This window comes from Giraffa tippelskirchi, chromosome 9 (assembly GCF_054371585.1).
Source record: "Giraffa tippelskirchi isolate mGirTip1 chromosome 9, T2T-mGirTip1v1.2.pri, whole genome shotgun sequence".
Classification (NCBI taxonomy): Eukaryota; Metazoa; Chordata; class Mammalia; order Artiodactyla; family Giraffidae; genus Giraffa; species Giraffa tippelskirchi.
This window is the reverse complement of record NC_137283.1, coordinates 33974582-34001622: the sequence shown is the minus strand read 5'-3', so window position 1 is coordinate 34001622 and position 27041 is coordinate 33974582. Positions and strand designations below refer to the sequence as shown.

Genomic DNA, 27041 nt, shown 5'->3' with positions numbered 1-27041 from the left:
ATTTCAGAAAGCAAACAAGTTCTCCTTTATGAGGTAGCTTGGATTTTTCTTCTTCTCTAAGAAACCCCAAGCATAAAAACAGCCATGCTCCTCACTGTTAAAAAACTTTTTTTTCTTTTTTAAAATTTTTATAGGCTAGACTGTGCCCTTCCAAGACTATCATGAAGGCTTTTGTAAGCTCTTAGTTCCAGGGTCTCTTAGTCACAGGGAGCTTCAAATTCAGTCTTGCAGCATTGTCTCATAGTGAGTTTAGATATACATGACTATAAGCTACTGACAGGAATGAAATTATATCACTGTCAATACAACTTTACACATGAGCCCCATTACCAGACCACATATCCTCTAAGACACCAGTAACTAATATTTTTTATGAAACCATAACCATATAATAATGGCAGTAACTCCACATGGCATATTAGGTATGCATTAAAAGCATGAATTTATTAGGCATAAATATTTAAAATATACCATCATTTATATAGCTCGTTTGGCACTTATTCCCTTTATGAATGCACGGTGGAAAGTACCCAAGTGTCTCCCGACCTCTGTCCAGGACTGGGACTGAAGTATGTCGACAGTGAGGAGACAGGTAACAGAACAGGGATCTGCCTTCATTCTGGAAGCTGCACCTTCTGTAGGAATATCCAGCACAAGACAAGGAGCAGGGAGCCTGCCCAAGTTTAGCCCCAGAGACAAGAAGGGGGTGGGAACTGATCCCAAGCCAATCTCAGGCTGAAGTGCTCACAGAAACCCCCTCCCTAAATCACTAGGCTCTTCTCAGAGCCACTAGGAAAAGGTCAGACGCCCAGGGGCCTAGGCCAAGAGATGAAGGTGCTTGTCTTCAGATAAAACCCAGTTGCAGCCAAAACGGCACTGCAGGGAAAATATCGCTTGGCTATTTTAAGTTACATAATTAAGATGTCCACTCCTACAAGGTCAGAAGGTGCTGCACTGCAGTGCTGTTTTAAGAATTTGAGCTCTGAAGGCAGCCAGAGGTCCCCACTTACAAGGCTAGGGATAAGTGCTGAGCTACATGCAAAATACATATACACCACCTTTTGAGTCTTAGCGTATAAAACATCTCATTGAATATTTACAAGTCTGTAAGGAGATTATGCACAGTGGGGTCTGGGGAGGCTCAAGGTGGCATAGTAGGAATGCAAGATATTCTTGTCAGGAGAATCTCATGGACAGAGGATACGGGCAGCTCCATGGAACCAGGCTGCACAGCAGGAGGTGGGCAAGGAAGCGAAGTTTCATCAGTATTTACAACCGCTCCCTATCTCTCACACTATTGCCTGAGCTCTGCCTCCTGTCAAGTGTAACGCACTTGAATTATCCTGAAACCATTCCTCCACACGCGGTCAGTGGTGCCAAAAAGGTTGGGGACCACTGTTCTCCAGCTAAGCTATCCAATTACAGGAGCCACCAGCCACATGTGGCTACTGAGTTCTTGAAATGAGGCTAGTGTAACTATGGAATTAAATATAGTTTTATTTTATTTCTATTCATTTAATTGTAATTATTTAAATGTAAATAATATGAACATAGGACAGGGTAAGCTCTGAGCACATGGATGATCCATGGCCTGGTCGGCACTAGCAAGTAAACTTTCAAACTCTCAGGCCAGTGCTCTTTCCCACAGTATCAAACATCAGGAGTTCTGTGTACAAACTAGTTCTCTGACCTACACCCATCATTTAACCACCGTGAAACTTAGCTGTTAACTAAGACAAAATGGTTGGATGGCATCACTGACATAATACACACAAGTTTGAGCCAACTCTGGGATGGTGAAGGACAGACAAGGGAGCCTGGCGTACTGCCTTTCATGGGGTCACAAAGTGTCGGACATGACCTAGCAACTGAACAACTGCAGCAATTCTGTGCTAAGTCACAAAGGTTCCCACATGTTATCCTTTAATTCTTCATACACCCACATACTACATTCTTATAGCCCATGATAATATGGCTCAGAGAAACTAACTAATTTGCCCAGTGTCACACAGCTTGTAAGTGACAGGAACCAGAATTCAAAACACTTACCTTCTGACTCCACCTTACTTAAAGCTGGATTTTAACTGCCAGCACCATATACTTCTATCAAATGAAGCTGATGCCTTTCCTGATTATCTCATAGTGTTATAAGGCTAAAATGAGAACAGAGATCTGAAAATGCACTGAAAATATAAGACAGGTGTAAGTTTATTATCTGAATACTTTGGTTTTTTTTTAAGTTTAAAAAACAAAATTCCTCTCAACTTTTCGGAGCTTGTTAATAGGGACTTAGGACATTCCAATCAAAAAAGAAACCCACATCAGTAAGTAATGGAAATATTCAGAAGCCTCTCCAAGTGACTCAGATCTCCACTTGTCCTGAAACTTAGAGGGTTTTTTTTTGTCTGCAAGATTCAATTTTTTTTTAGCCTATGGCTCCCAGAAGCCAGGAAGGCCAGCTATTTTCGAGTTGAAGGTTAAATCAGGCATAATTGATTTCCGGATAATGTTAGAAACTACCCTAGGAAGAGGAGGAATTCATATAGCACCCATAAGCCCACTGGGATATGAGGAGGGTAGATGTTTCTCTTCACCCACACTTCTGCATCTGAGCCATCATCTGGAACCAAGCAAGACTTCTATCACCAGTGTGGAAACATGCAACTTCCAAGACTCTACCACAAATGAGGGCAAATCCAGAGCTAACCCACTGCAGTAAAAACAAAGTAAACACAATGAGATACAGGGAAAGGGAGTCTAACTTCAAGACACCAAATTCAGACCTGGCTATATATTTTATTTTAGTTGTAATTAACAGCCACTGTTCATTTCAAGCACTACGATGAGCCCAGCTGTTCCATTTTGGGGACTGTGAACAGTCCGAGAGCAAAAATACAGAGTAGGTTCTATAATTTCTATAATTATAATTAGCAAGCAGTCATTTTTTTAAATCACCCACCACTAATGTGAAATATTTTCTCCTTATACTCTTCTTATGCTATTTCTTATCTTTCCCCAGACTTGCTAATTAATAATACTTGTACAACATGATACCCTTAATACATTTGATGGCACATTTTTTTGGTATTTTTTTTAACTGAAAGAAAATTGCTTTACAATGCTGTGTTGGTTTCTGCCATACCAATGTGAATCAATCATAATTATATTATATATCCTGATGGCACATGTTAAAAATGCATTTTCTCATTTGAACATTACTGAGCTGGGAGATATGCACGGTATGGATGAATGTCTCTATGTGACTACTGACTTAACTAAAATTCAAAAAGATACAGCCATTTATCTCCAGTTCTCAAGTTAAAACATGGCAGAATCGAGCCCAGAACCCAAGTTTGCTCACTTTCACTCCAGTATCACCAAAATGCATACCTAAAATGTTCTCTCTGAAGATACTATTCAGAGCACTAATTATTCCTGTACAACCAGTGAGTCTTGAAAATTACAGTTTTGAGAAGATTAACATAGACATAAAGTAAAACATGAGTTAAAACAGGTAGAGACTAAAGATAGTAAGATTATTTGACCCTATTCTAGGCTCAGTAGTTTTCAATGCCAGCTGCACCATAGACTCACCACAGACGCTTTTTAGAAAAACACTTTCTACTTGTAACCCATTCTCAGAAATTCTGATTTAACTGATAAAACTTGGGACATGGAGTTTGTTGGGTTTTTTTTTTTTTAATATCTTCCCACATGAATCTAATGTAATACTTCAGCTAAAAAACCACTGCTACAGGTCAGAGCTCAGTACCCAAAATACATGGGCAAGGATGGTATGTGAAATGACTTTGTCATACCAGGCACGTGTGTGTGTGTGTGTGTGTGTGTGTGTTAACAGTTGTATGTTCATTTTTATAAATATTTGGAAAATATCAGTGATCATATAAAACCAAGGATTTTACAGACTTTAACAGACTATCTTGTAAAAAGTTTCTGACCAACAGAAAAACATAAGTAAAAAATAGTACGGGTTGGTAGACAGACATAAAAAAATTATGACGGTGGTTCAAGCATGACTGAAGTCTACATCTTTGATGATAAAAGATGGAGGTGGGGAGGGGTCTTGAGAGAAAGGAGACAGGAAAAAGTAGACCCAGGAAGAGGAGCCAGCAAGAGGCAGGGAAGAGGCAGAAGGAGTTAACAAGAGAGCACCACGACAAAGTGCAGGGAAACGAAGTCAAGTTCTCAGTCCTCCATCTTGCTCCGAGTACTATAAATACCTGGTAGGGTTTCAGTAAGCATTCCACCACAGGCAGAAAAAGGAAAAGTTAAAAGATTAAGGAGGTTGCTGATGGAAGACCAACATGTAAACCAAATGCTCAGGCTAGTTGCCTTAGAAAGATCCACAGGTCCCTTGAGGAAGGTGCCACCTACTACGGCAGCCTGCCAGAGAACGGCCCTGGAGTAAGAGAGACTCTCCTTATTTAGCTGAAGTTTCTAAAACCATCCGGGCATAGCTATCAAGCCATTCTCGGGCACATGCATGCTTTAAGTTTCATTCTCCAAATTCAGTTCCTGCCATGGCGCTATATTCTTTTGAGGCAGTCTGCCCCCTCACGCAGGGTAAATGATGAGCATGAACTCAGCATAATATAGTGTTCCTAAAGTCTGCGAACCACTTGCTTAGGGATGGCTCAAGGAAGAGAATTTCAACCACGAAAATTTACTCATCTTCAGTCATATGTGCCAATGGACAGCAGGAGAATTCCGATGGTATGCAGACACGGAAATGAGTGAATCACATTTTGAGAAAATTACTGTCTAATTCTCTCTCAATCCTTCAAATTTTGGATCTCAGAGGGCCACAGTTTAGAACTAGAGGGGGTTTTTCCCATCTAACACTGGTTAATCAGACTCTTTTTTAATCGGAGGAAAATTGCTTTACACTGTTGTGTTGGTTCTGTCATATAACAGCGTAAATCAGCCCTAATTATACATATAAGAGCTCCTTCTTGTGCCTCGCTCCCCTCCCCCATCCCACTCCTCCAGGTCACTCTTTAATGAAGGGACAACAGGACTCAGGCCCAGAAACTTGTATTTAGGATGGGTTACATTCATGGCAAACGGTGCGGGTTTCTACAGAAAACTGTGATATAAAGCTTGCTCCTAAAACACATCTAATTCTTTAAAAGTGAATCAGTTACAGAAAAACAGGTTAATAGTCCAATAACAGTATGTGAATAGGGGGGAAATTGTGAAGGTGGTTTCCAAATGACTCATATTTGAGGACTTCTGTTTCAGATACGTGTTTTAGTGTTCTCTTTCAACAGCATTATATGTGTGTCTCTACAGCTTCAATATATTTATGAGACGTCGGTGTTTGAAATGCAGAACTAGACATCACTTTTTCTCGTTCTCAGGAAACGGAAAAAAATAGCTCACCTGAGCTCATCCTAGCTGATTGTTTCCTGGCCTGCTTCTGATGCAATGAAATTCAAACATTTACCAACCGCTACTACACTGAAGACTTTAACCGACCAAAGATATGTTTTGATATAGATTCTTTTCTTGCTTAGATTCCTCCCTAAATCTCATGTTGATATTAGTTAAAAAAAAAAAATCCCAAAGCCATGAGAAAAAAGAGTGTGCAGGATGATGGCACAGGTGCCAAAGAGATGCAGAGTTTGATCATGGGCAACCAAATTCCTGGTGGTTCAGGTGGTAAAGCGTCTGCCTGCAGTGCGGGAGACCTGGGTTCAATCTCTGGGTCAGGAAGATCCTCTCAAGAAGGAAATGGCAACCCACTCCAGTACCCTTGTCTGGAAAATCCCATGGACAGAGGAGCTTGGTAGGCTACAATCCGTGGGGTCGCAAAGGGTCAGACACAACTGAGCAACTTCACTTTAACTTCCACAATCAAATTAATCTCTTCAAACCTCCACATCTTCCCGAAGCTGTAAGATGATGAAATGAAATAATGCACAAAAGGTGGATCGTGTACTAACTGACATATAATAGGCGTTTCATAAATGTCAGCTTGCTTTCCCTTTCTTTAAAAAAAAAAAAAAAAGCCAGTTACAGAGTTAAGGAATCAGGACCTCACCAATGTCCTGACACAGACATTCAGCCCATAAATAATTTAGGACAAGTATTTTGCTCTCCTTCCTCAGATCCCTGAGTGATATCTTCCATTCTCTGTAATAAAAATACAAGGATTGAATCAGTTTGTACTGAGCCAAAAACAGACCAAAGTTAATTGTGACCAAAGTTAAGCGTCAATTAACAGTGTCTCCTGTCTGCCTTTATATAGCACTTTTAGTTTAATATTCATCATTTTGTCTTCCCTTCAATACCAGACCCATCTAACCAAAACTCTCCAATTCTCCTCCCATCACACGTTCAACGGGCCAAGGTGTCACCTGAGGATCCTGTTCAAATGCAGATTCTCATATCATAGGACTGGGAAGGGGACTAAAATTCCATCCTTAATAAGCTCTCAGGAGATGCTGAAGCTGCTAGTCAGTCCAAAGACTACATTTTAAGAAGCAAAAACCTAGACAACATCACCTTCCAGATCCAGTACTTAGAACAAGGGAAGAAAGGGCCCAGACCTTATCAGATTCTCACAAATTTCCTTCTCTTTCCAAGAGTCTGTCAATTCAGCTTTATTTCCAGATGTTCCAAGCAGAAAATGTCTAAAACAATTTCCCCACTTAATGGAGAACCATTGGATCAGGCCTTAAGGTGCTCGTTATAATGACACAAAGCTAATTTGCTTGCTTTGCATGATTTTACCAGCAACTCATTTGATGTCAGATTCCCCACTGACACTTCAAACTGACAGTTTTTTGGCCTATTATTCCACAGGGTGTGGCCCTCCATTGGTGGAACAAATGTCAACGTAGCTCAGTCGCTGTAGGAATTGAGAGGCAATTAGAAAAACCAGCAAGCCCTTACTGAACACCTACTGACCAAGAATAACTTCCATCCAAACAGACTTCACATATCAGTCATTCATTCAACAAATGCTGGCGAGGTACCGTGTGCCAAGCCTATTCTAGGTTCCACAGACCAAACTCAGAAATTTGTTCACAACTGTAGCCTTAACAATCCTTGGTAGGTTCTCTCTCTCTTTTTTTTTTTTAATCAAATTGAATGACATTTGATCAAAACAAGCCTATGCCTTCAGCAGTTCAAACACTATCTTATCAGATCTTATCAGACTACTTGCTACATCATCTCGCAGTTTTTGAACTCCACAAGGTTAACATTATCTGTAGTTAAGAGATCACAGGCTGCCCAGTGCTTAAAACTCTGCATCACCACTGCAGGGGGTAGGGGTTTGATCCCTGGTTAGTGAACTAAGATCCCACATGCCACATGGCATGGACAAAAAAAAGAGAGATCACACACACATATACCCATCTTGGAGTGGTTCAGTAAACTTCTCCCAACACAGCTAATAAACACCAAGGAACAAAATCCCACCTGACTCCAAGATCCATGCTCTCCATCTCGAGCCTGCTCTACCTCCTCAGAGGAGAGAATTAACTCCATGCCTGCCCTCAAAAAGTTTACCATTTCATAAAAAATAGAGAATAACCCACAGCTTGGAGGCAATTCAACAAACACAGAAAATGGTAAATGGTAAGCCAAAGGAAACACTTCCAACACAAAATCCTCTGGAACTCAGCATCCCATGAGCAACTCATTGCCCTTTTCAAAATACTTATAACTTGGGAAACTGTATCAAATCTCTTTCTTCCCATCCATACACTACAGCTTCCCAGGTGGCACTGGTGGTAAAGAAACCACATGCCAATACAGGAGACATAAGAGACATGGGTTGGGAAGATCCCCTGGAGGAGAGCATGGCAACTCACTCCAATATTCTTCCCTGGGAAATTTCATGGACCGAGGAGCCTGGCAAGCAATGTATGATCCATAGGGTCACAAAGAGTCAGACACAAACGAAGCAACTTAGCACACACACATACACTAAGCTCCAAGACGTACAGACCAGCCCAGTGATGCACCCACACTTAGTACTGGATATTTAGTGCATGTGCTGGATGAAGCACAAGCTGGAATCAAGATTGCCAAGAGAAATATCAAGAACCTCATATATGCAGATGACACCACCCTTATGGCAGAAAGCAAAGGAGAACTAAAGAGCCTCTTGATGAAAGTGGAAGAGGAGAGTGAAAAAGATGGCTTAAAACTCAACATTCAAAAAACAAAGATCATGGCATCCAGTCCCATCACTTCATGGCAAATAGATGCAGAAACACTGGAAACAATGGCAGACTTTATTTTCTTAGGCTGCAAAATCACTGCAGAAGGTGACTGCAGCCATGAAATTAAAAGACGCTTGCTCCTTGGAAGAAAAGCTATGACAAACCTAGACAGCATATTAAAAAGCAGAGACATTACTTTGCCAACAAATGTCCATCTAGTTAAAGCTATGGTTTTTCCAGCTATGGATGTGAGAGTTGGACCATAAAGAAAGCTGAGCGCCGAAGAATTGATGCTTTTTTACTGTGGTGTTGGAGAAGACTCTTGAGTCCCTTGGACTGCAAGGAGATCCAACCAGTCCATCCTAAAGGAAATCAGTCCTGAATATTCATTGGAAGGACTGATGCTGAAGCTGAAGCTCCAATACTTTGGCCACCTGATGTGAAAACTGACTCGCTGGAAAAGACCCTGATGCTGGGAAAGATCGAAGGCAGGAGGAGAAGGGGATGACAGAGGATGAGACGGTTGGTTGGCATCACCAACTAGATGGACATGAGTTTGAGCAAACTACGGGAGTTGGTGATGAACAGGGAAGCCTGTCGTGCTGCAGTCCATAGGGTCGCAAAGAGTCGGACACGACTGAGAGACTGAATTGAACTGAAATATCTCCTGAATGCATGTTTCAATTACCTTTTTAAACCAAACTAACCAAAACTTAGGGGCTTAGAACAAATTCAACAACCATTTCATTATTTTGAAAGTGGTATCTTATCTAATGGAGCCAGGGTCTCTGAGACGCCTTGTACACCCAAGAGTCAGGGGTCCCAATAAGAACAGTTGAATGGTTAGAAATGCTTACAAAGCATTAAGAAATCAGGTGCTAAAAGTGAGGGGCACAGAGTCTTGGACCGGAAGCCTCCCCACCAACATACAAGATTCTGAGGGGGAGAACACTGTATTGTTCCTCACTGACTGCCCCTGGCTCACACACTGCAGGCCCCAGACAAACACGGAAGGCACCGTCCATGACCCTCTGATGAGTCACCCAGCTTTGGCATCTCCCTGGTGCAGACAACAAGAAACACATTTCCATAAAGGCGCCGAGATAAGCAGCAGCATAAATAACACAAGCAATCTGGTCTCAGGATGGATTTTCTACTCGAAGGTGCCTGTCCAGAGGGTTTGGCAATGGCCAATTACCACAATGAGTCATTAGGAGGTAAGCGGCTTGAGTTGACCCAACACAGGGAAGTCGAGAAATAATAAGAGACAGACAGGTTTGGTCCCCCAAAAGCTCAAGTTAACTGGAAATTGAAAATATTTTTTTTAACCATACAGCTGATGGAAACAAGAGTACACAATCTTTTCTCCCATTTTCCCTGTAGGCAATTAGGGAATGATGGCTCCCTTACAGGCTTTTTTTTTTTTTTTTTTTTTTTTAGAGAAAGGGGTCAGATTCGAAGTGTGTCTCCAGGCCCCAAACGACGAATCCAAATCCTACTCCAGCTATAGTCAGGGGAGTAGGGGAAATGAAGGAATAGCAAGTGCATTCCTAAAACACCAACTTAACAACCTCCCATAATCTCTTCCAGCTGAGAGAGCACTGCTCCACTGGGTCCTTCTATTCCCATTTGTAATTATTCAAGTGCACTGGTTTCCATAGTACTCAACATCCAAGTACCAAGTCCATGCTGTGCGAACCCTGGCAATAGGTTCTTCGTAACGAGAGTTTGTACAACAATTCAAAAGGCTCTTTATCTGCCTCCTAATAATAACCAGAGTTCTATGAATTTGCATCCTAGACATACAAGTGTGGATCAGAATCTAGGACCCACCAGTCATGAGCTCGGTAACCTTGGGCCACTACTGCACTTCTTTAAGCCTCAGTTTCCTCATCTATAATAAGAGAACAATTATAACACCCACCTCATAAAAATGTTAGGAAGTTTAAAAAAAAAAAATGATATGTCAAGTGCTTTTCTCAGGACATAGCACCCAATAAACTCTCAATAATTGCTAGCTACTATTATAACTCGCCTTTTTATACCACACCTAACCCTACATTAGCAGTGAGACACTTCATTCTTTTTAAGTCTAATTCCACCCCATTCAAGTCTAACTGAATTTCAAATATACACCAAAAAATAAAAAAGAGATACAGGCACAGCTGCCAAATGGCAAGTGAAAAGCTGTAATTTTCCATCATTGGAATATATTTAGTGATAACTATAAATGAAAAACTAAGAAAAAAAAAAAAAATCCCCAACTTCAAGTCACCCTCCCAGTCTGCTGGTCTGAAAACCAAAAATGAAGTTAGACTTCCGCTAGCTTTGCTCCTTTCCACTCCCGTCCGTCAAGGTTGGGTGGAGAACTCCCACATTTCCTGTTCTGAGCCAGGAGCTCTCTGCCAGGTAAAGCAAGAGACACTCCAGTTTGTGTTGACAGCTGGGACAGTCAGGGGAGGGGCTGGGAACTCAGGAAGCTTTCTACCATTCTTTCTGGGGTGTTTCTGATAGTACAAGCATCCTAATCTGTGAGAAGGCTCCAGTCAGCCAGGGTTGAAGATTTAATCACCAAAGGACATGCCTGCTGCTTAAGCAACTCATATGTGGCCATACGCACATGATGATGATGATGACGACATCATCACCAGGACACACCTTGTGGGCGTTCAACTTTCAACTTCTCACTCCTGAAAAGGAAACAGCCTGCTGGCTCCTAATATGCTTAGTGAAGGCAGAAATTTAATTGGGATATAGATGGTTCTTTAGATTACATCCCGCAGATTATGTTGCCTCTGGCCCTTGACACTCTCAAGAGAATCGTTTCTGCTCCAGGGACGACTTAAAAATGTATATGAGTGCACACCTCGGCCTTGATGGACGTGGTCTGGTAACAAACTTCCTCACTTCCTCTGACCAGCATGTGCAAAACTTCATACAAGATCCAAACCACGAAAACCTCCACCACGTTGACCACAGACCAATGTTCAGATTTGCCAAGACCTATAAAACTATAGCAATATCACACTAGGAAGAAAAAAAATATCAACCTTAAAGAACTCTAAACAAATGACAAAGTAAAATACACATATATGATATTTCAGGCAGTATATTCTACTTCATCATCTCACCCACTATCTAAACTATCTTATTCCAGTATTTGCTGTTGTGTTTACGATCTTTTCCCTCCACCCCTGTTCCCTTGAAACAAGAATAAATGATCCTTGAGTGCAAGGACTTCATCAATGTTGTTCATCATTGTAACTCTGACCTTACAAGGTATAGCAAATAGTAGTGGGTATGGATTCAAATTTTTTCTGGCAAATATCTTCCAGATATTTTCAGGTGGGAGAAATCTACTTCATTAACATGCCTTGGATATGGGTCTAAAAGACAGTGTCACGTCACTTCCAAGAAAAGACTTATCTGTCTGCATCTGTTCCTGCTTGACCCTCTAGGAGCTTGAGTTCTTGCACCACAAGGAGCTGCTGCTAAGTCGTGTCAGTCGTGTCTGACTCTGTGCGACCCCATAGATGGCAGCCCACCAGGCTCCTCTGTCCCTGGGATTCTCCAGGCAAGAATACTGGAGTGGGTTGCCATTTCCTTCTCCAATGCATGCAAGTGAAAAGTGAAAGTGAAGTCACTTGAACCTGCCCTAAATTACCAATGCCCCCACCAGCCTGGGCCCCAGAAAGAGACTTGCAGAAAAGAGCTCCTTGGCCAACCTGCAGACATGGAAGTGTGAGAATAAAAACTTACTGTTGAATACCATGGAGTTTGGAGTGATTCCTTACACACCACTTTTGTACCAATAGAATGACTAATACAGCAGCCTCTCAAAATATTTTTTTCATTTTTTCCCAGGTATGTTTGCTAAAGTAAATAAAGAAAAAAATTTCATTCCACTTAGCACTTCTAAAACTCCACTATTTGTGACAGTTCTAAACACATCAATTTTTAAGCCTGATTTTCCTTCCGTTGTGTAATAAAGAATACATATTCAGAAACTGGGACCAAAGAGACCAACAATGATCTGTTTGGTCTTCCTTATTTAACCAGAGCCAAAAGATAATGACTACTTCTTACATTTATAGATTATACTCTGAAACCATGGATTTTTTTTTAACCCCCTCCTTTCCTAAAATGCTGGTGAAGGCTTCAAGCTCATAAGATATCAACTTTAATGGGGTACTATCCCTTTCATCTAGTGCAGAAAGCCTTAAAGCTCATAAAATTGAGGCTGTAAACTTTAAAGGCATATAGCTTTGTAGGGTTACTGTTGATGTATTTCCATTACTTGAAACACTAAATGGAAGTAGTTTTACAGTTCACTTACATACTGTATTTACAATTACTTCACTTCTTAGCAGAGAATAGAATCACATCGAAATGGGAGTAAAGCCACATTACAATTTCTAAGTATCTTTTCATTCTGACCCTTTATCACTCAAGGCAACAGCTGTGAAAGAAACCCTTTGTAATACAATCATTAATACAATTTCAGTGGGGTGGAGGATAGACAGACAGAAAGGGGGAAGGACCAATAAAATCTGAGACCAATATGTTTCCCAACTACAGTACTGATACATGAATGTGCCAAGCATACGAAATACTAAAATTTTGTATGTGCAGAGGGGTATAATCTATCAGTGCCTTCTCCCCTTCCAAGTGTGAAAAAATATGGGAGAAGCACCTAACAGAGCCACAGTAGGATATGCTATGCTAAGTCGCTTCAGTCGTGTCCAACTCTGTGCGACCCCATAGATGGCAGTTCACCAGGCTCCGCCGTCCCTAGGATTCTCCAGGCAAGAATACTGGAGTGGGTTGCCATTTCTTTCTCCAGTGCATGAAACGGAAAAGTGAAAGTGAAGTCGCTCAGTCGTGTCTGACTCTTAGCGACCCCATGGACTGTAGCCTACCAGGCTCCTCCGTCCATGGGATTTTCCAGGCAAGAGTACTGGAGTGGGGTGCCATTGCCTTCTCCGACAGTAGGATATACCAGTGGTCCATTATCTTTTTGCCATCCAGAAAACTAATGGTATCATGCTTTGCAAATACAGCCCAGTCATGAGAAGCCTGTGTTCCCCGGCTGCGCTTATAAACTAATGAGAAACTTATCTGCTCCCAAGATAGCCAATGAAACCAACAGAGGTGAGATAATTCCAACTAAAAGTAAAGAAACTTGACATTTTAGTTAACCTCCATAACCATATCTTTAGAAAACAAACTCTAGCCCAGTAGGTTTTGTTCTCATTTAACAATGAAAAAAACTTGAGATTCCTCCCTCCCCAAAGGTTTTTTTAAGAACTCTAAGACACAGGAAACCAGGTTGAGAGATAGTATGTGATTTTAATCTTTAATTTCCCTTCTCTTTCTTCCTATCCCAATGCAATTTTCTTACTGAAGAAAACAGGCTTTAAAAAAAAAAATATATATATATATATATATGATTAAGGCAAAAACTACTTCCTATATACACATACTCTGATGATTCAACCCTGGTTATTTACTAAGTAATGGTAGGGATTAAAAATGAAGACCATCCAACGGCACCATACAAGACGAAAGGTGTTGCAAACTGTAGTATCTCAAAAAGTAAGCAGCTGGGCTAAGAACTTGGCTTAGGCCCTAGGTCTCCTGGGGGGACAGGGGAGCTGGGGGCTCATGCAGGGGTGGTCAGCACTTAGCACAAAGGGCTGGGCCCAGAGTGGGCACTTAAGGAATGCAATCCCCTGGATCATGGGTTCAATCTTCTCTATCAGAGTTTATGAAAGGGTGGGAATTATTTACTCTCAGTCCACCAACCTCAGTAACAATCCACGCCAGGCTAAACCCTGTCTAAAGTGTTTCACACACATTATTTCATTTAACCATCCCAATGATCCAGTGAGCAATAAGGAAACTGAGGCTCCAAGAGCTGCAGTGAGCATGTACTGAGACATTAGGAAGATACCTTGTCCTGATACTGGAGGTGGTGAAATGGAGAACAGAAGAGACAGAAAGGTTTTCAGACAATAACTGAATATTACAATAAGAAGCAAATACAAGGGGTTCAGAGGAGGCCCCTAAGACACAGGTTCGCTCCCTGGGTCAGGAAAATCCCCTGGAGGAGGGCATGGCAACCCGCTCCAATACCCTTGCTGAGAAAATCCCATAGACAGACAAGCCTGGTGGGCTACAGTCCATGGGGTTGCAAAGAGCTGTACATGACTGAAGCAACTGCACACACATGTATACATAACTGAATGACTCTGCTGAATCACTTTGCTGTACACCTGAAACTAACACAACATTGTAAATCAACTATACTTCAATTATAAAATTTTAAATTAAAAAAATATATTTAAAAAAAGAAAGAATTCACCCCAATGGGGTTTTAAAAGGAAAATCTTAAAATAAACGTTGAATATTCCAAAAAACATGCATAACATCTAAAAATAATTGTGATTATCATGTGCCAGGCATTGTCATAAAGGTCTAACAGGCAGGATCTCTCTTAAATCCTCACGACCACTAAAAGTAGTTCCTATAATGAGCCCTATATTACAGAGGGAAAAACTGAGCCTCAATGAGGGTTTGAGTAACAAGTAAAAAATAAGTGATTGGACTCCATTCCAATATAATACAGAAATGTACGTGATTGAGGCCTTAAAAACTGTTCCTACTTGCCCTTCAGACTTTGCTTCCTCTGTAGTTCATAATGATATGTCTGCCTAATCAAAACACAAATAATCTGAAAAACAATGAAAAATCTTGGACCTCTGTGCCAATTTCAATGAAATAACTGCTTGCCTACAGGTCAAGCTATGAAAGCCCTTAGAAAGAGATGGACACTGAAAGCTCTCCTGTACATAAAACGAAAAGCTACCCTGGGGCCTTCCCTGGCAGTCCAAATTCAGGGAGTGAGGGTTTAATCCCTGAATGGGAATCAAAGATCTTACGTGCTGGGAAGTGCGGCTAAAAAAAAGCTATTCTCTATGATGATCGTCAAGGTCCAAATATTGCCCCAGATTCTGTACTTGATCCCTCCCAACAGAAAGCTCAGTTTTGACAAACTACTTCCTGCCTCTAGACTTCAGATCCTCTGAAGTCACCTGACATACTTGCTGCCTTAATTTCACGGAGTCTCATAAACAAAAACAACTGGTCAACACAGAAATCTCTTGCCAGTAAAGTAAAGGCCCTGGCATTCGTTTTCCTCAGACAAAACACTAACTTCCATAACCATGCTTATAATCATGCTTATAATCAACTTCTAATCAATGCTTATAAATAAAGCATTTTAAATTAGCACTTTTAGAAACAAAGGTTCAATTTGCAGGAAAGAAAAAAATAAGTCTGGCTGTAGAAGTGAGATCTCACTATTTTAAAACATCTCTATAATAAAAATATTCCCTACCTATCCACTTTAACCACTTGACATTTTGTTTCCTTTTCATGCAATTATACAGCAGACAACACTACCGCCCCTATTTTATGTGAAAGGACATAGGTCTTAGGCAAGAATTGGAGACTATTTTTAAGACATTTTGGAGAGGAAAAGATGGTCTATGTTTTCTCCAAAACGAATGAGTACTACTTAACACTTGCATGTCCCAACGACTACCAAAAGCAGTGCTTCTGATTCACTACATTTCAGAGCTGGCCTAATTTCCAGGTACAACTGGCATAAGAATGACCATTAGCTTAGGCAAGTAAATTAATGATTGACCCAATAGGAGAATTAGTGCAGGGGTGGAATTAACAATAAACACACATATACACAGACACATACGCACACCATCCAGGCAGTATTAGATCTATATTCATATATTAGGCAAAACTTCTGCTTGAACTACTTAGACCTTTTTGCCTTGAACATACAAAAGAAGAAGAAATGATAACTTTGATACCTAATAAACAAGTGACGATGCACAGACAGGTGGTGTCATAAACTCATTCAAACTCTTCATCCCTTCCCTTCCTCCCCTCCCCTTTCTTTGGCATTGGCACTGTGGACTGGCAATCTGGCCACAGTATAATGGAAAGTAAATTGGCTTGTTGACTTCTAAGGTTAAAAGAGGGTAGGCATGAGGGAAATCTACTCCACTACAGAAAAGGGGGAAATCTCCTGTCATATTACTTGTTTCTATCACTCACAGACAGATAAAATTTTTTAAATGTATTTACCTATTTATGTACCAGGAAGAAAGGAACGTACTAGTCCCCAGGACATCTCCTGTGAATACAAAGAGCTTTTATTGACACTAAAATCACCTTCTGGAGAAGGAAATGGCAACCCACTTCAAGATTCTTGCCTGGAGAATCCCATGGACAGAGGAGCCTGGCAGGCTACGGTCCATGGGGTCACAAAGAGTCGGACACCATTGAGTGAGTAACACTTTCTTTAAATCACCTTAGGCAATTTCTGTCTGTAAACAGCATGGTGTCCCAAGAATAGCCCTGGCCTGAGAGCCAGGAGGCCAGAACCCCAGTCTAAGCTCTACCACATCCTGGCTGTCTGACCCCAGCCAATTCATCTCTCTCTCGGTATCCGCTTCTGTGAGATAAAGATAACAGAGAGGGTCCAGTGGTTAGGACTCCACGCTTCCACTGCAGAGGGAATGGGTTTGAGCCCTGGTCAGGAAAACTAATAACGTCCAAGCTGAGCAAGCAGTATGGCCAAAAAAAACACAAAAGATAAAGATAATAGATATGTGACTGCCAAGGTCATCGTAGCCTTGACATACATTGCCAGAAAGTGCCTTCCACCAAATATTTGTCAAATGTGGTTTAGAAAAGTCATCATGGATAGGGAGCTATATAGGAAGATATTAACTCAAAACCAAGAATACAGCAGATCCTATGGGATGTCAGGACACCAAAAGTTTTCAAACATTTCACATTAACAAGAAACCTCAATTGCTTTTAAGGCTTAACCTGGTAATTTAAGGCTAAACTGGTAACTGCCTGGAGCAAATTCTCACCTTTTTGCTAGTTTGTTTCAGTAACAGAACAGTATCAAGAAAAGGGGAGTACTCTTTCTTAAGCTAACAATGCTACTTCCTTTATACCTGGGAGGCAAGCTAAATAATTTAAAAGGTTTTGAATTATTTCATGTTATAAATATATATATGTGGGGGGGACACTCAAAATTTACTTGAATGCTTTTTGTTTCAGTCTCTCTCTCTCTGGTTACTAATGCTCTGAAACAAATCACTCTCAAACTCTGTGGTGTGAAATAACCATTTTATGAGGCTCACTGGTTCTAGAGTTTAGAAATTCAGAAGGAGCAAAATGGAGACAGTTGGACTCCATAGTGTCTGGGGCTTTGGCTGGGGGTGACTTGACAGCTAAGCACTGGAACGTCTGAAGGCATCTTCACTTACATGTCCGGAGGCTCACACTGGCCATTAGTTGGAACACCTACACATGGCCTCTCCATGTGGTCTCTCTACATGGGTTAGTTTGAGCTTCCTCACAGCATGGTGGCTGGTTTCCAAGAGTAAGGCAGAAACACATGGCATTTTTATGGTCTTGCCTCAAAAGTCACAGTATGACTTTTATCATACTCTGTAGGTCAAGACGGTCACAAAGGTCTGCCCAGGTTCCAGAGTAGAAGATATAAACACCCCCTCCTTACTCTATGGAAGAAGAGTCACAGTCATGTTATAAGATAAGCCTGTGGAATGGGACATAGTTTTGCCTCTACCTTTGGAAATGCAGTCTGCCGTGCAGACAGATCCCTGACAGAAGAAACCCATGACCAAGGTAAGTACAAAAATCTGGATATCAGGCATCCTTGACTATTGTCAATTTAAAGCCAACACTTTGATAGGCAAAAGATCACAGCTAAAAGCCAGAGGAGTGGCTTTTTAGCCACGGAAGCCCAGAGTTTCCTTTGAAGCCATGATTACAAACACTGGTCCTGGTAACAATTAAAAGTGTCCTCAACATACAATATGTACCTCTGCTGTTTTATTACAGCTTGGTTCCTTCTGTATTCCATTGACATAGGATTTAAATGTACGAGAGTAATAAAACATCTGCTGAATTACAATTCCAAAGTTCAGATGACATTGAGATGAAATCTATGAAACCATGAATTCACTATGTTAAATAGATTTTTTTTTTTTTTCCAATTTTTAATGGAACACAGAGAGCAGCTGTTTATAAAGCAGCCCCACATGCAAAGCCATGGGTTAGGTTTAATTCAGAGCTGATGTGACCTACAGATCTTTGGATGTACTGCAAGGGAGACCTCAGTCTTCAATAATGTAGCATTCAAAGCAAGCCTGCTCTCTAAGATGGCAGGGAAGGAGAGGCAGAGCAGAGGAGATGATCGACACTATCCCATGATTTTTCAGCAACTTTCCCCTTTTTAAACCTAAAATACCTAATCACGCTTCTTCCTCTTTAAGGATGTAACAAACACATCTTTGGGCTTCCTGGGTGGTACAGTGGTAAAGAATCTGCCTGCCAATGCAGGAGACACAAGCGACCCAGGTTAGATCCTGGGTCGGGAAGACCCCCTGGAGGAGGAAATGGCAACCCACTCCAGTATTCTTGCCTGGGAAATCCCACGGAGAGAGAAGCCTGGCAAGCCACAGTCCACGGGGTCACAAAGAGTGGGACACAACTGAAAGTGCATATGCGCGCGCCCACATACACACACACACAGACTCATCTTTCGGATTTCTAGTACCATCACTAACGAGGACCATCATCGCTATCTGATATTAGGTTAGGACACTTATTATGTAAGTAACTGCCCTCTCGATACTTGTTCAGTAATCAATATCCACAGCCTCTTTATCTCCCCTCACCCCCTAAGAAAACTCTGGCCTTTTCCACTTAGCACTAACTCCATTCCTAAATCTCCTTGTGTCTTACTCAACACACTGAGGCAATCAGTGTGTGTGGGTGGAGGAGTAAAATGCAAAGGGAGATTAGAAGATAGCAGATAAAGGATAAAGAAAAAGAGAGGTAGGTAGAGACCAAGAAGAAGGGCAGCAGGATGTCAGGGAGAGACTTGCTAGAGAATAAGGAATGTACGATGAGGAGACCGTCAAGGCATCTACCAGGTACCAAGAATGGGATCGAAGACAAATTGTCAGAGAAGGGAAGTGTTGCCTGCCTGTGTTCCTCTAAATGTTCTTCAAGAGATGTAAGATGAGAATCACTTCTACTGTTGGCCCTGGACTCTTTTCTTGAAGGAGAAGCTGCACCAGGACCTATGGATTTTCATGGGTCCACACAGCTGATAAAAAGGCTTAGAGAGGCTTAGAGAGAATTCCCTGATTGTCCAGTGGTTAGGGCTCAGTGCTTCTACTGCAGGGGGGCCCAGGTTTGATCCCTAGTTAGGGAACTAAGATCCCACAGCCCGCACAGCAGGGCCCAAAAAAATCATAATAAGTTGAGGCTTAATTGGAAAACTGACAACTCAGTTCTGCCTGTCTAAGAATGCGATTTACCAATGCAACACACTAGGCAAATAGAAATCACACAGATTCACTGAGCTCTTATCATCTATTGCTCCTCAGCATGAGCTATTTACCAGGCAGGACAAGCAACCAGGAAAGGAGGCATCTGTGTTGCTACTATGCAAATAACATCAACAAAGAAAAATTAACTCACAAGAGGCTGAGAAATTACTGCCAGTGGTAAATGTAAAATAAAAGGAATTCCAACCTTCTAAAAGAGAAAAGTGCCATGGATTTTAGCTGCAGTTTTAAAGTCTTAGAAACTTCTCATAATGTCAATCAAGTAATTTTTTTTAACTTGCAACACAAATGTATGCACACATGTATGTATAGGGGTTTATATGTAACTACAGTCATGCATATATTTGGGTATATGTATGTATGTATGTATGTATGTATGTATGTGTGTATATATGCCTGCTACTGCTGCTAAGTCACTTCAGTCGTGTCCGACTCTGTGCGACCCCACAGACGGCGGCCCACCAGGCCCCCCCGTCCCTGGGATTCTCCAGGCAAGAACACTGGAGTGGGTTGCCATTTCCTTCTCCAATGCATGAAAGGGAAAAGTGAAAGTGAAGTCGCTCAGTCGTGTCCGACCCTTAGCGAACCCATGGACTGCAGCCTACCAGGCTCCTCTGTCCATAGGATTTTCCAGGCAAGAGTACTGGAGTGGGTTGCCATTTCCTTCTCCGGTATATATGCCTAAGTCAAACTAAAGTGATTTACTTTCAGCAAATGCCAAACCCCAGGCAAATGCCAACTAAAGGTTTTTTATTTGCTTAATGCTAACCAGCCTATGGTATCAGGACTTAAGGAAGTTTCCAATGATATCACATATTATACTGTTTAAAGAGTATGACATAAAAACATCTGAACAGACACATAAATATTAAGGGAGAATGGGATTATACATTTTTAATTTTTGTTTCAGTTTGTTTTTAGTTCAGCAGTTTTATCTTTAAAAAGCACAAAGTTCCTGAAAATATATTTGAGTTCTTCCAAGCTCAGAGCACAGTGCAGAGGCAGAGTTTCAGGGTCAGGAGAGGAGGGTGAGTCCCCAGTCCCATCCTGGTAGACCTTCAGGTTATTATCAGCTCTATCTGATTATCTCTTCTAAGCCCCATTTGGGAATGGTGGCATTCCCATTTTCCCAATGAGTCACTGCCTCTTTTCCTATTATAATTAATTAACAAGCAAAAATCAAGTTGCAAACAAGAGGATAAGGAAACCAAGAAGCAGAAAAGTTGGGTCACACACTCAGAACCTAATCAGTGCCTAAGACACCAGTCCTCTGGCTCCACATGTCTTAGGGGCAGTCCAAGCCTGACAGGGAAGAGGAGAGCAGACGGAGAAACTCAGCTCCATAAATGTACGAGGAAAAGAACGTTGCTACACGGAGAAGAAATCCCTTAACTGCATCTCAAGCAGCTACCTTCGGTAAGGTCTATTGTTGCCGCCGTGTTGTTTCAGAGGAAATACTTCAGGACCATTCATCACAGGAGTTGGAACATGATACGGATGAGCTTGACACAAAAGAGAATATATGCTGCACACAAGAAGGAAAAGAGAGAACAACTAAATGTGACAAGCCACAGAGAAGAGGTAACCATGTCAGTGTATCTGTCCTCCTTTCCTCGGGAGCAATAGAGAATGAAAGGTACAAAGTGGGGGAGGGGTGTGCACACCAGCCATACCTGCTCTCTGGGTCCTACCTGGCTGCACAGACTCTTACACACCATTCAATGTATGGTCCCAAGATCAGCATCAGCATCACCTGGCAGCTTGTTAGAGCTGCCCAGCCTGGGCCACTGAGTCAGAATTGGCATCTCCATATGATTCATATACATATTCAAGTTTACTTTGCTGGGCCCTACACCATCTGGTGAAGCCAGAAGAAGAACCCATCTTCTCTTCATCTCTTCCTTCAGTTAGTCTCCAAAATGTGAAGACCTATGGCATGCAGGCACCATCTCTGACAGGGACTGCAGATATATAGAACTGATATAAAAAACAGCATATTTGGACTTTCTTGGTGGTCCAGTGGTTAAGAATCCCCCTGCCAATGCAGGGGACATGGGTTTGATCCCTAGTCCAGGAAGATTTCACCATGCCACAGGGCAACAAAGCCCATGTGCTGCAGCTACTGAAGCCTGCGCACCCTAGAGTCAGTGCTCCGCAACAAAAGAAGCCACCATAAGGCAACTGGAGAGTGGCCCCCAGCTGTCACAGCTAGAGAAAGCCCCCTTGCAGCAATGAAGATGCAGAACAGGCAATAAACAAATAAACAGAAAGTTACCGGCCCTCATGCAACTTTGAGTTGAGCACTGGGCAGGGGGAGGAGGGGCTGCGGAGGGAAGGTAAGACTCATACAACCACAAATACATATAAAAAGACAACATAAAAAGTGTGATGAGTGCTTTCAAAGGAATACGTGTGGTCTTACGAAAGTAGAAAATAAGGAGATCAGACCCTGTCAAGGATGGCTCCCTAGAAAAATTGATGAAAGAACTGAGATCTGCAGGATGACTAGACATTAACTAGGTAAGGAGAAGGTACAGCATTCGGGTAGAGAGGAAAGACATATGCAAAAGCCCTGTGGCCTGAAGGAGCACCACACATTAAAGGAACTATATTGGCACAATACGTACAAAATGAGACTGGCTAGAGAGGCAGAGGGCAGATCACACCGGCTCCTGTAGATCCACGAAGGATTTGATCCTAAGAACAGAGGGAAGCCCCTGACAGGTTTTAGGTAGGTTACCCAAGGTGAGAAAAAAAGAGAGTAAAGACAAGTGGATAGATTCCAGAGATTTCACTCTGGAAGCAAGACTCAGATCTCAGACAACCCTGTTTGTACAATTTACCTTCCCTCCTCTTGAGCCTTGGCTCGACCTTGCCTACCACCCACCCCACAACACAAAGTGAGCCCCTTACCTACAGAAGAGTATGCAAGAAGCGCCCCAATGCTAAAGCAAGAGAAACATACAGTTAAGCTAGTCAATAAGCCTAAATGGCTTCCTCACCGACTCGATGGGCATGGGTTTGGGGAGATTCCGGGAGTTGGTGATAGACAGGGAAGCAATTCATGGGGTCGCAAAGAGTTGGACACGACTGAGCAACTGAACTGAACTGAACTGAATGTTGGAGGGATGTTAAGTAGTACTTGAGACTCTAGGAATGTCTGAATTCATACCTGGTTCTACCGCTGGACATCTCTATTCAAGGTCATAATAACCTCTACATCACAGGGGTCTGACTGGTTTGAACAAAGCAGACAAGTCTACAAGCCCTAAGCAATGCACTTAGCATGCAGTAGGTGTGCAATGAAAGATGTCTTATCTTTACACATCACTGTGGTTCTCAACCTGCCTCCATGAACACATTAACTCTTGTAGCTAAAAGCTTCTTTATTAAAAAATCATCTTCATTACCAAGGAGCAAATACTTAGACACTATGTGAAGCCCTCACCTCCCATTTATTATTTCATTAAGTCACCACAATAGCTCTACAAAGTGGACACTGCTATTAAGCCCACTGCACAACAAAGCACAAAGAGAAAAAGCAGCCAGCTCATGTGCCAAGTGTGAGTCTAGGCTCTAAGTAGGCGCATGGATCCTAAGGGCTCCCTGTGGGCACACACCAAGTGGTAGGGTGGCAGTTCCCACTAAGGGCTCTCGCATTCCCCCTTGAGCTCCTTGAAGCAAGGCATTCTCAATCAGCACGAAATTCACCAATTCCCAACAAGACCTGCTGCTGCTGCTGCTGCTAAGTCGCTTCAGTCGTGTCCGACTCTGTGCGACCCCAGAGACGGCAGCCCACCAAGCTCCGCCATCCCTGGGATTCTCCAGACAAGAATACTGGAGTGGGTTGCAATTTCCTTCTCCAGTGCATGAAAGGGAAAAGTGAAAGTGAAGTCGCTCAGTCGTGTCCGACTCTCAGCGACCCCATGGACTGTAGCCTATCACGCTCCTCCGTCCATGGGATTTTCCAGGCAAGAGTACTGGAGTGGGGTGCCATTGCCTTCTCCGCAACAAGACCTGGTGCACCCAAATTCCAGCTAAGTGAAAACCTTGGATGAAGGAAGCTGCTGCTAAAAGAATCTGACCCTCTGAGTCAGGTGAAGAGTAAGAAAGGCTGGGGACTCCCCTGGTGGTCCACTGGTTAAGATCCTGCACTTCCAATGCAAGGGGCATGGGAACCACCCCGGTTGAGGAACTAAGATCCCACATGCCATATGGCACGGCCAAAAAAAGAAAAGAAAACAGTAAGAAAGGCTGAAGAGAAGTGTACTTACCAGGATTATCTCACTATACCTCTCATCTTGGCTGGACTGCAATGTCCTTACCAGACCAGTGACCTGAAAATCCCTCAGGACTGAATTTTGGTAAAATGTAACTTTCTCCTTGGAATTTCCTGTTTGGGGTATTTAGAGGAATTGCTTCATCTCTGGGTTCTTTCAACCATAAACTGAACTACCTTTATTTTCCAATTTTTTGCATACAATGGCCACCGCCAATTTGATATTTACAAAACATCTTTGCCCTCAGGATTTCTGGGCATCGACAAAAGCAGAGAGGAAATCTTTTACAGCTTTGGTCCTGTACTAGTGCGATCAGGGGCAAGCAGAATGCCAGTCAGCTGTAAGCCAAGCACCTGGACTTGAGAGCTTTCTGAAAGGAAACCAAGTGCTCCCCACAGGGTTTTAATGGTAAGGGGCCTGGTGAGTCAAGTGCTTCCCAGGGGAACTGGAGGGACACCAATGTGTTTGAAGTCACCCCTGGCTGAAGAACGTAATAGAGGCATAAAATTCAGACTTATTTTTTCCAACTGATGATTCATTTAGGACAAATGACTTTACCTTTCCTTTCACCCCCTGTGACAACAGGTATGTCAGAGAAAGTCAATTCAGCAAACCTCAAGGGGGTCCCCATAACTGCAGCAGATGTAAAGCCACATGGAAAATGAAACAGACTGCCATGGGTATTCTCTTCTGTGTCAACTGTCATTTCAAGCTGTCTCGGTATAGATTTGGGGACTAGTCAAATGTGAACTCAGGGGACTCCCCTAGAGGTCCAGTGGTTAAGCAGCTGAGCTTCCAACACAGGAGATTCTGGTTCCATTCCTGGTCAGGGAACTATGATCTCACATGAATGGCACAGCCAAAAGATAAAAATTTTTTTTTTTTTGTGAACTCAAGTCCAAACACATCTACTTTCCAGATGTATCTTCTTGGTCAAGTTACTCAAGAAAGTGGCACTCAGTAAATTAATACACACACACACAAACATACCTGTATTACATGCTCATGTGCAATGAACACTGTCTATGCCTCCCTTCAGGATACCCTATCGGGTCAGGGAGCTGCCATCCCAATGGCAAGCTCCCAACCCAATGGCAAGCTCCCACCCCACCTTTGCTTGCCTGTTCTTAATTCTTGATTTGTCTGGGTTCTATTATGGTCTTTGATTTTGGCATTTTGTGGTCATTCTCAGCCAGGGACTATTCTGCACGCCCCAAACTTCACCCGCCATGCTTCACCCAGGGACTTTTAGTAGTATCTAAAGACATTTTTTGGTTATTAAAACCACTGCCTGAGAGGGTTTACTGGCATCTAATAAGTAGAGGCCAAGGATGTAAGAATGTGGCTAAACATCTTACAATGTCCACCACAGCCCCCCAACACATATAATTATCCAGCACAAAATGTTAATAGTGCTGAGGAGGAGAAATCCGAGTGGAGTGGAGGGAGCTCAAGAATCCCCAATCAAAGGAACCCAGCTAGAATCCCATGTACCTGGGGCAGGAACTTAGCTTTTCCGAGCCTCGGTCTCCAAAGGCTTAAAACGGGGCTAACAACACTCTTTGGAGAAGGAAATGGCAACCCACTCCAGTATTCTTGCTTGGAGAATCTCATGGACAGAGGAGCCTGGCAGGCTACAGTCCATGGGGTCGCAAGAGTCAGACATGACTTAGCAACTACACCACCACCACCATCAGTAACACTCTTGAGGAGCTTTGGTAAGGAACACATGAGATGGCACATGAGAAATGACCTAGCACAGTGCCCGGGACATCAAAGGTGCCCATGATGTCTGGGCAATCTGAATCACTGCTATTTTTTAACTGCTGCTACTTCCCACCCATCCCTATTTCCTCTATGATTTTACTGGGAAGCAAAGAAAAGAGGAACCCAGCCAACTTTGAAGCCCACTCTAGGTCAAGAGTTTGCATCTAGCTCATTGAAAAATTCTGACTTCTATTGTGTCTTTTATGTTTGAGAAACCCAGGGGTGAGGAAGGCCACAATTTTTACATTTTTTTTTAAGGTGTGTTGTTTTTCCAAAAGAGAATTTCAATTTAATGGCCTAGGATCCAAATGAAAGAAGGAAATGAAAAAATCCCCACTAGATCAATGAAAAAGCCTGTTAGTGGGAAGCCGAATAAGCACTTTTCTCAGACAAAGGAGTATCTTCAATGAGTGGACCCAAGACTTATTTAAGCAGAACAAAGTAGATGCTCAGATATCAGACAAAACCAAAAACAGGTAACTTATCCTTTAGTAGTGACCACACGTTGTGGCTAAGCAGAACACCACTGCATAATATCTTAGGAGCATATCCTCAGTTTACCTTATAAAAATAATACTTGCCTGTTATAAACTACACCAAGTCCTGTGTGTGATAACCAATTTCCCTTTCCTCTTGCCCCAATTCTAATCCTCAGAGGAAGGTAGAGTAATCGTGTAATTCATCATCCCAACCAGGCCACTCAAGGCTGAAAGGGAGCACGAGAATAATTACACCGGGTTAACAGGTATGGACCAGGAATTTCTGCAGCAAAGTGGGACAGATGGCCACCCCACTCAGAGGTAGCCATGGCTCATAGTTACCTGTCATTCACAATTTTAAGGGACACACACAGGCACCCATGAGGTCAACTGTGAATGAGTCACACTAATGGGATGAGCCTATAGATTCTGCTGTCTCCTGTGGGGTTTTTTTTGTTTTTTAATTTAACATATGATGTGTCTACATGTCAGAAAACAGAGATCACCTCATTTTTTGTTGTTGTTGTTGTTGTTAATGCAGAATATACTACTGTATAAGGTACCATAATTTTTCAAACACATGTAAGGCAACTTCATATTTCTGTCATTGCAAGCAGTGCTACAGGGAACGTAACCCTAAACACATCTTTTATGGGCTTGTGTATTTCCGGAGAACAGGCTTCTGGTGGTGAAAATGCTAAATCAAAGGTTACCATTTTTGAAGGGTTCTCCCCAAAATGCTTTCCCAGGTCATAGTAAGACAGTTCCTTGACAGTTTTTGAGTTTCTGCCAAGCTGATAAAGGAAGCATGCTAATGTACCCCAGTGTTCATAG

At 42.3% G+C, this 27041-nt stretch overlaps 1 protein-coding gene and 1 long non-coding RNA gene across 21 annotated transcripts in view; both read right to left on the bottom strand.

Annotated features, from left to right (window-relative positions):
- The window catches only part of MAGI1 (membrane associated guanylate kinase, WW and PDZ domain containing 1), a 635735-nt gene that overhangs the window by 584999 nt on the left and 23695 nt on the right, over nt 1–27041 (bottom strand). The window lies entirely within an intron of this gene.
- LOC145520950 (uncharacterized) lies at nt 18302–25008 on the bottom strand. The gene is made up of 2 exons (XR_014064943.1): nt 20326–25008; nt 18302–20181 (listed from the first exon to the last, which is right to left on the bottom strand). It is a non-coding gene; the product is annotated as an uncharacterized LOC145520950 (long non-coding RNA).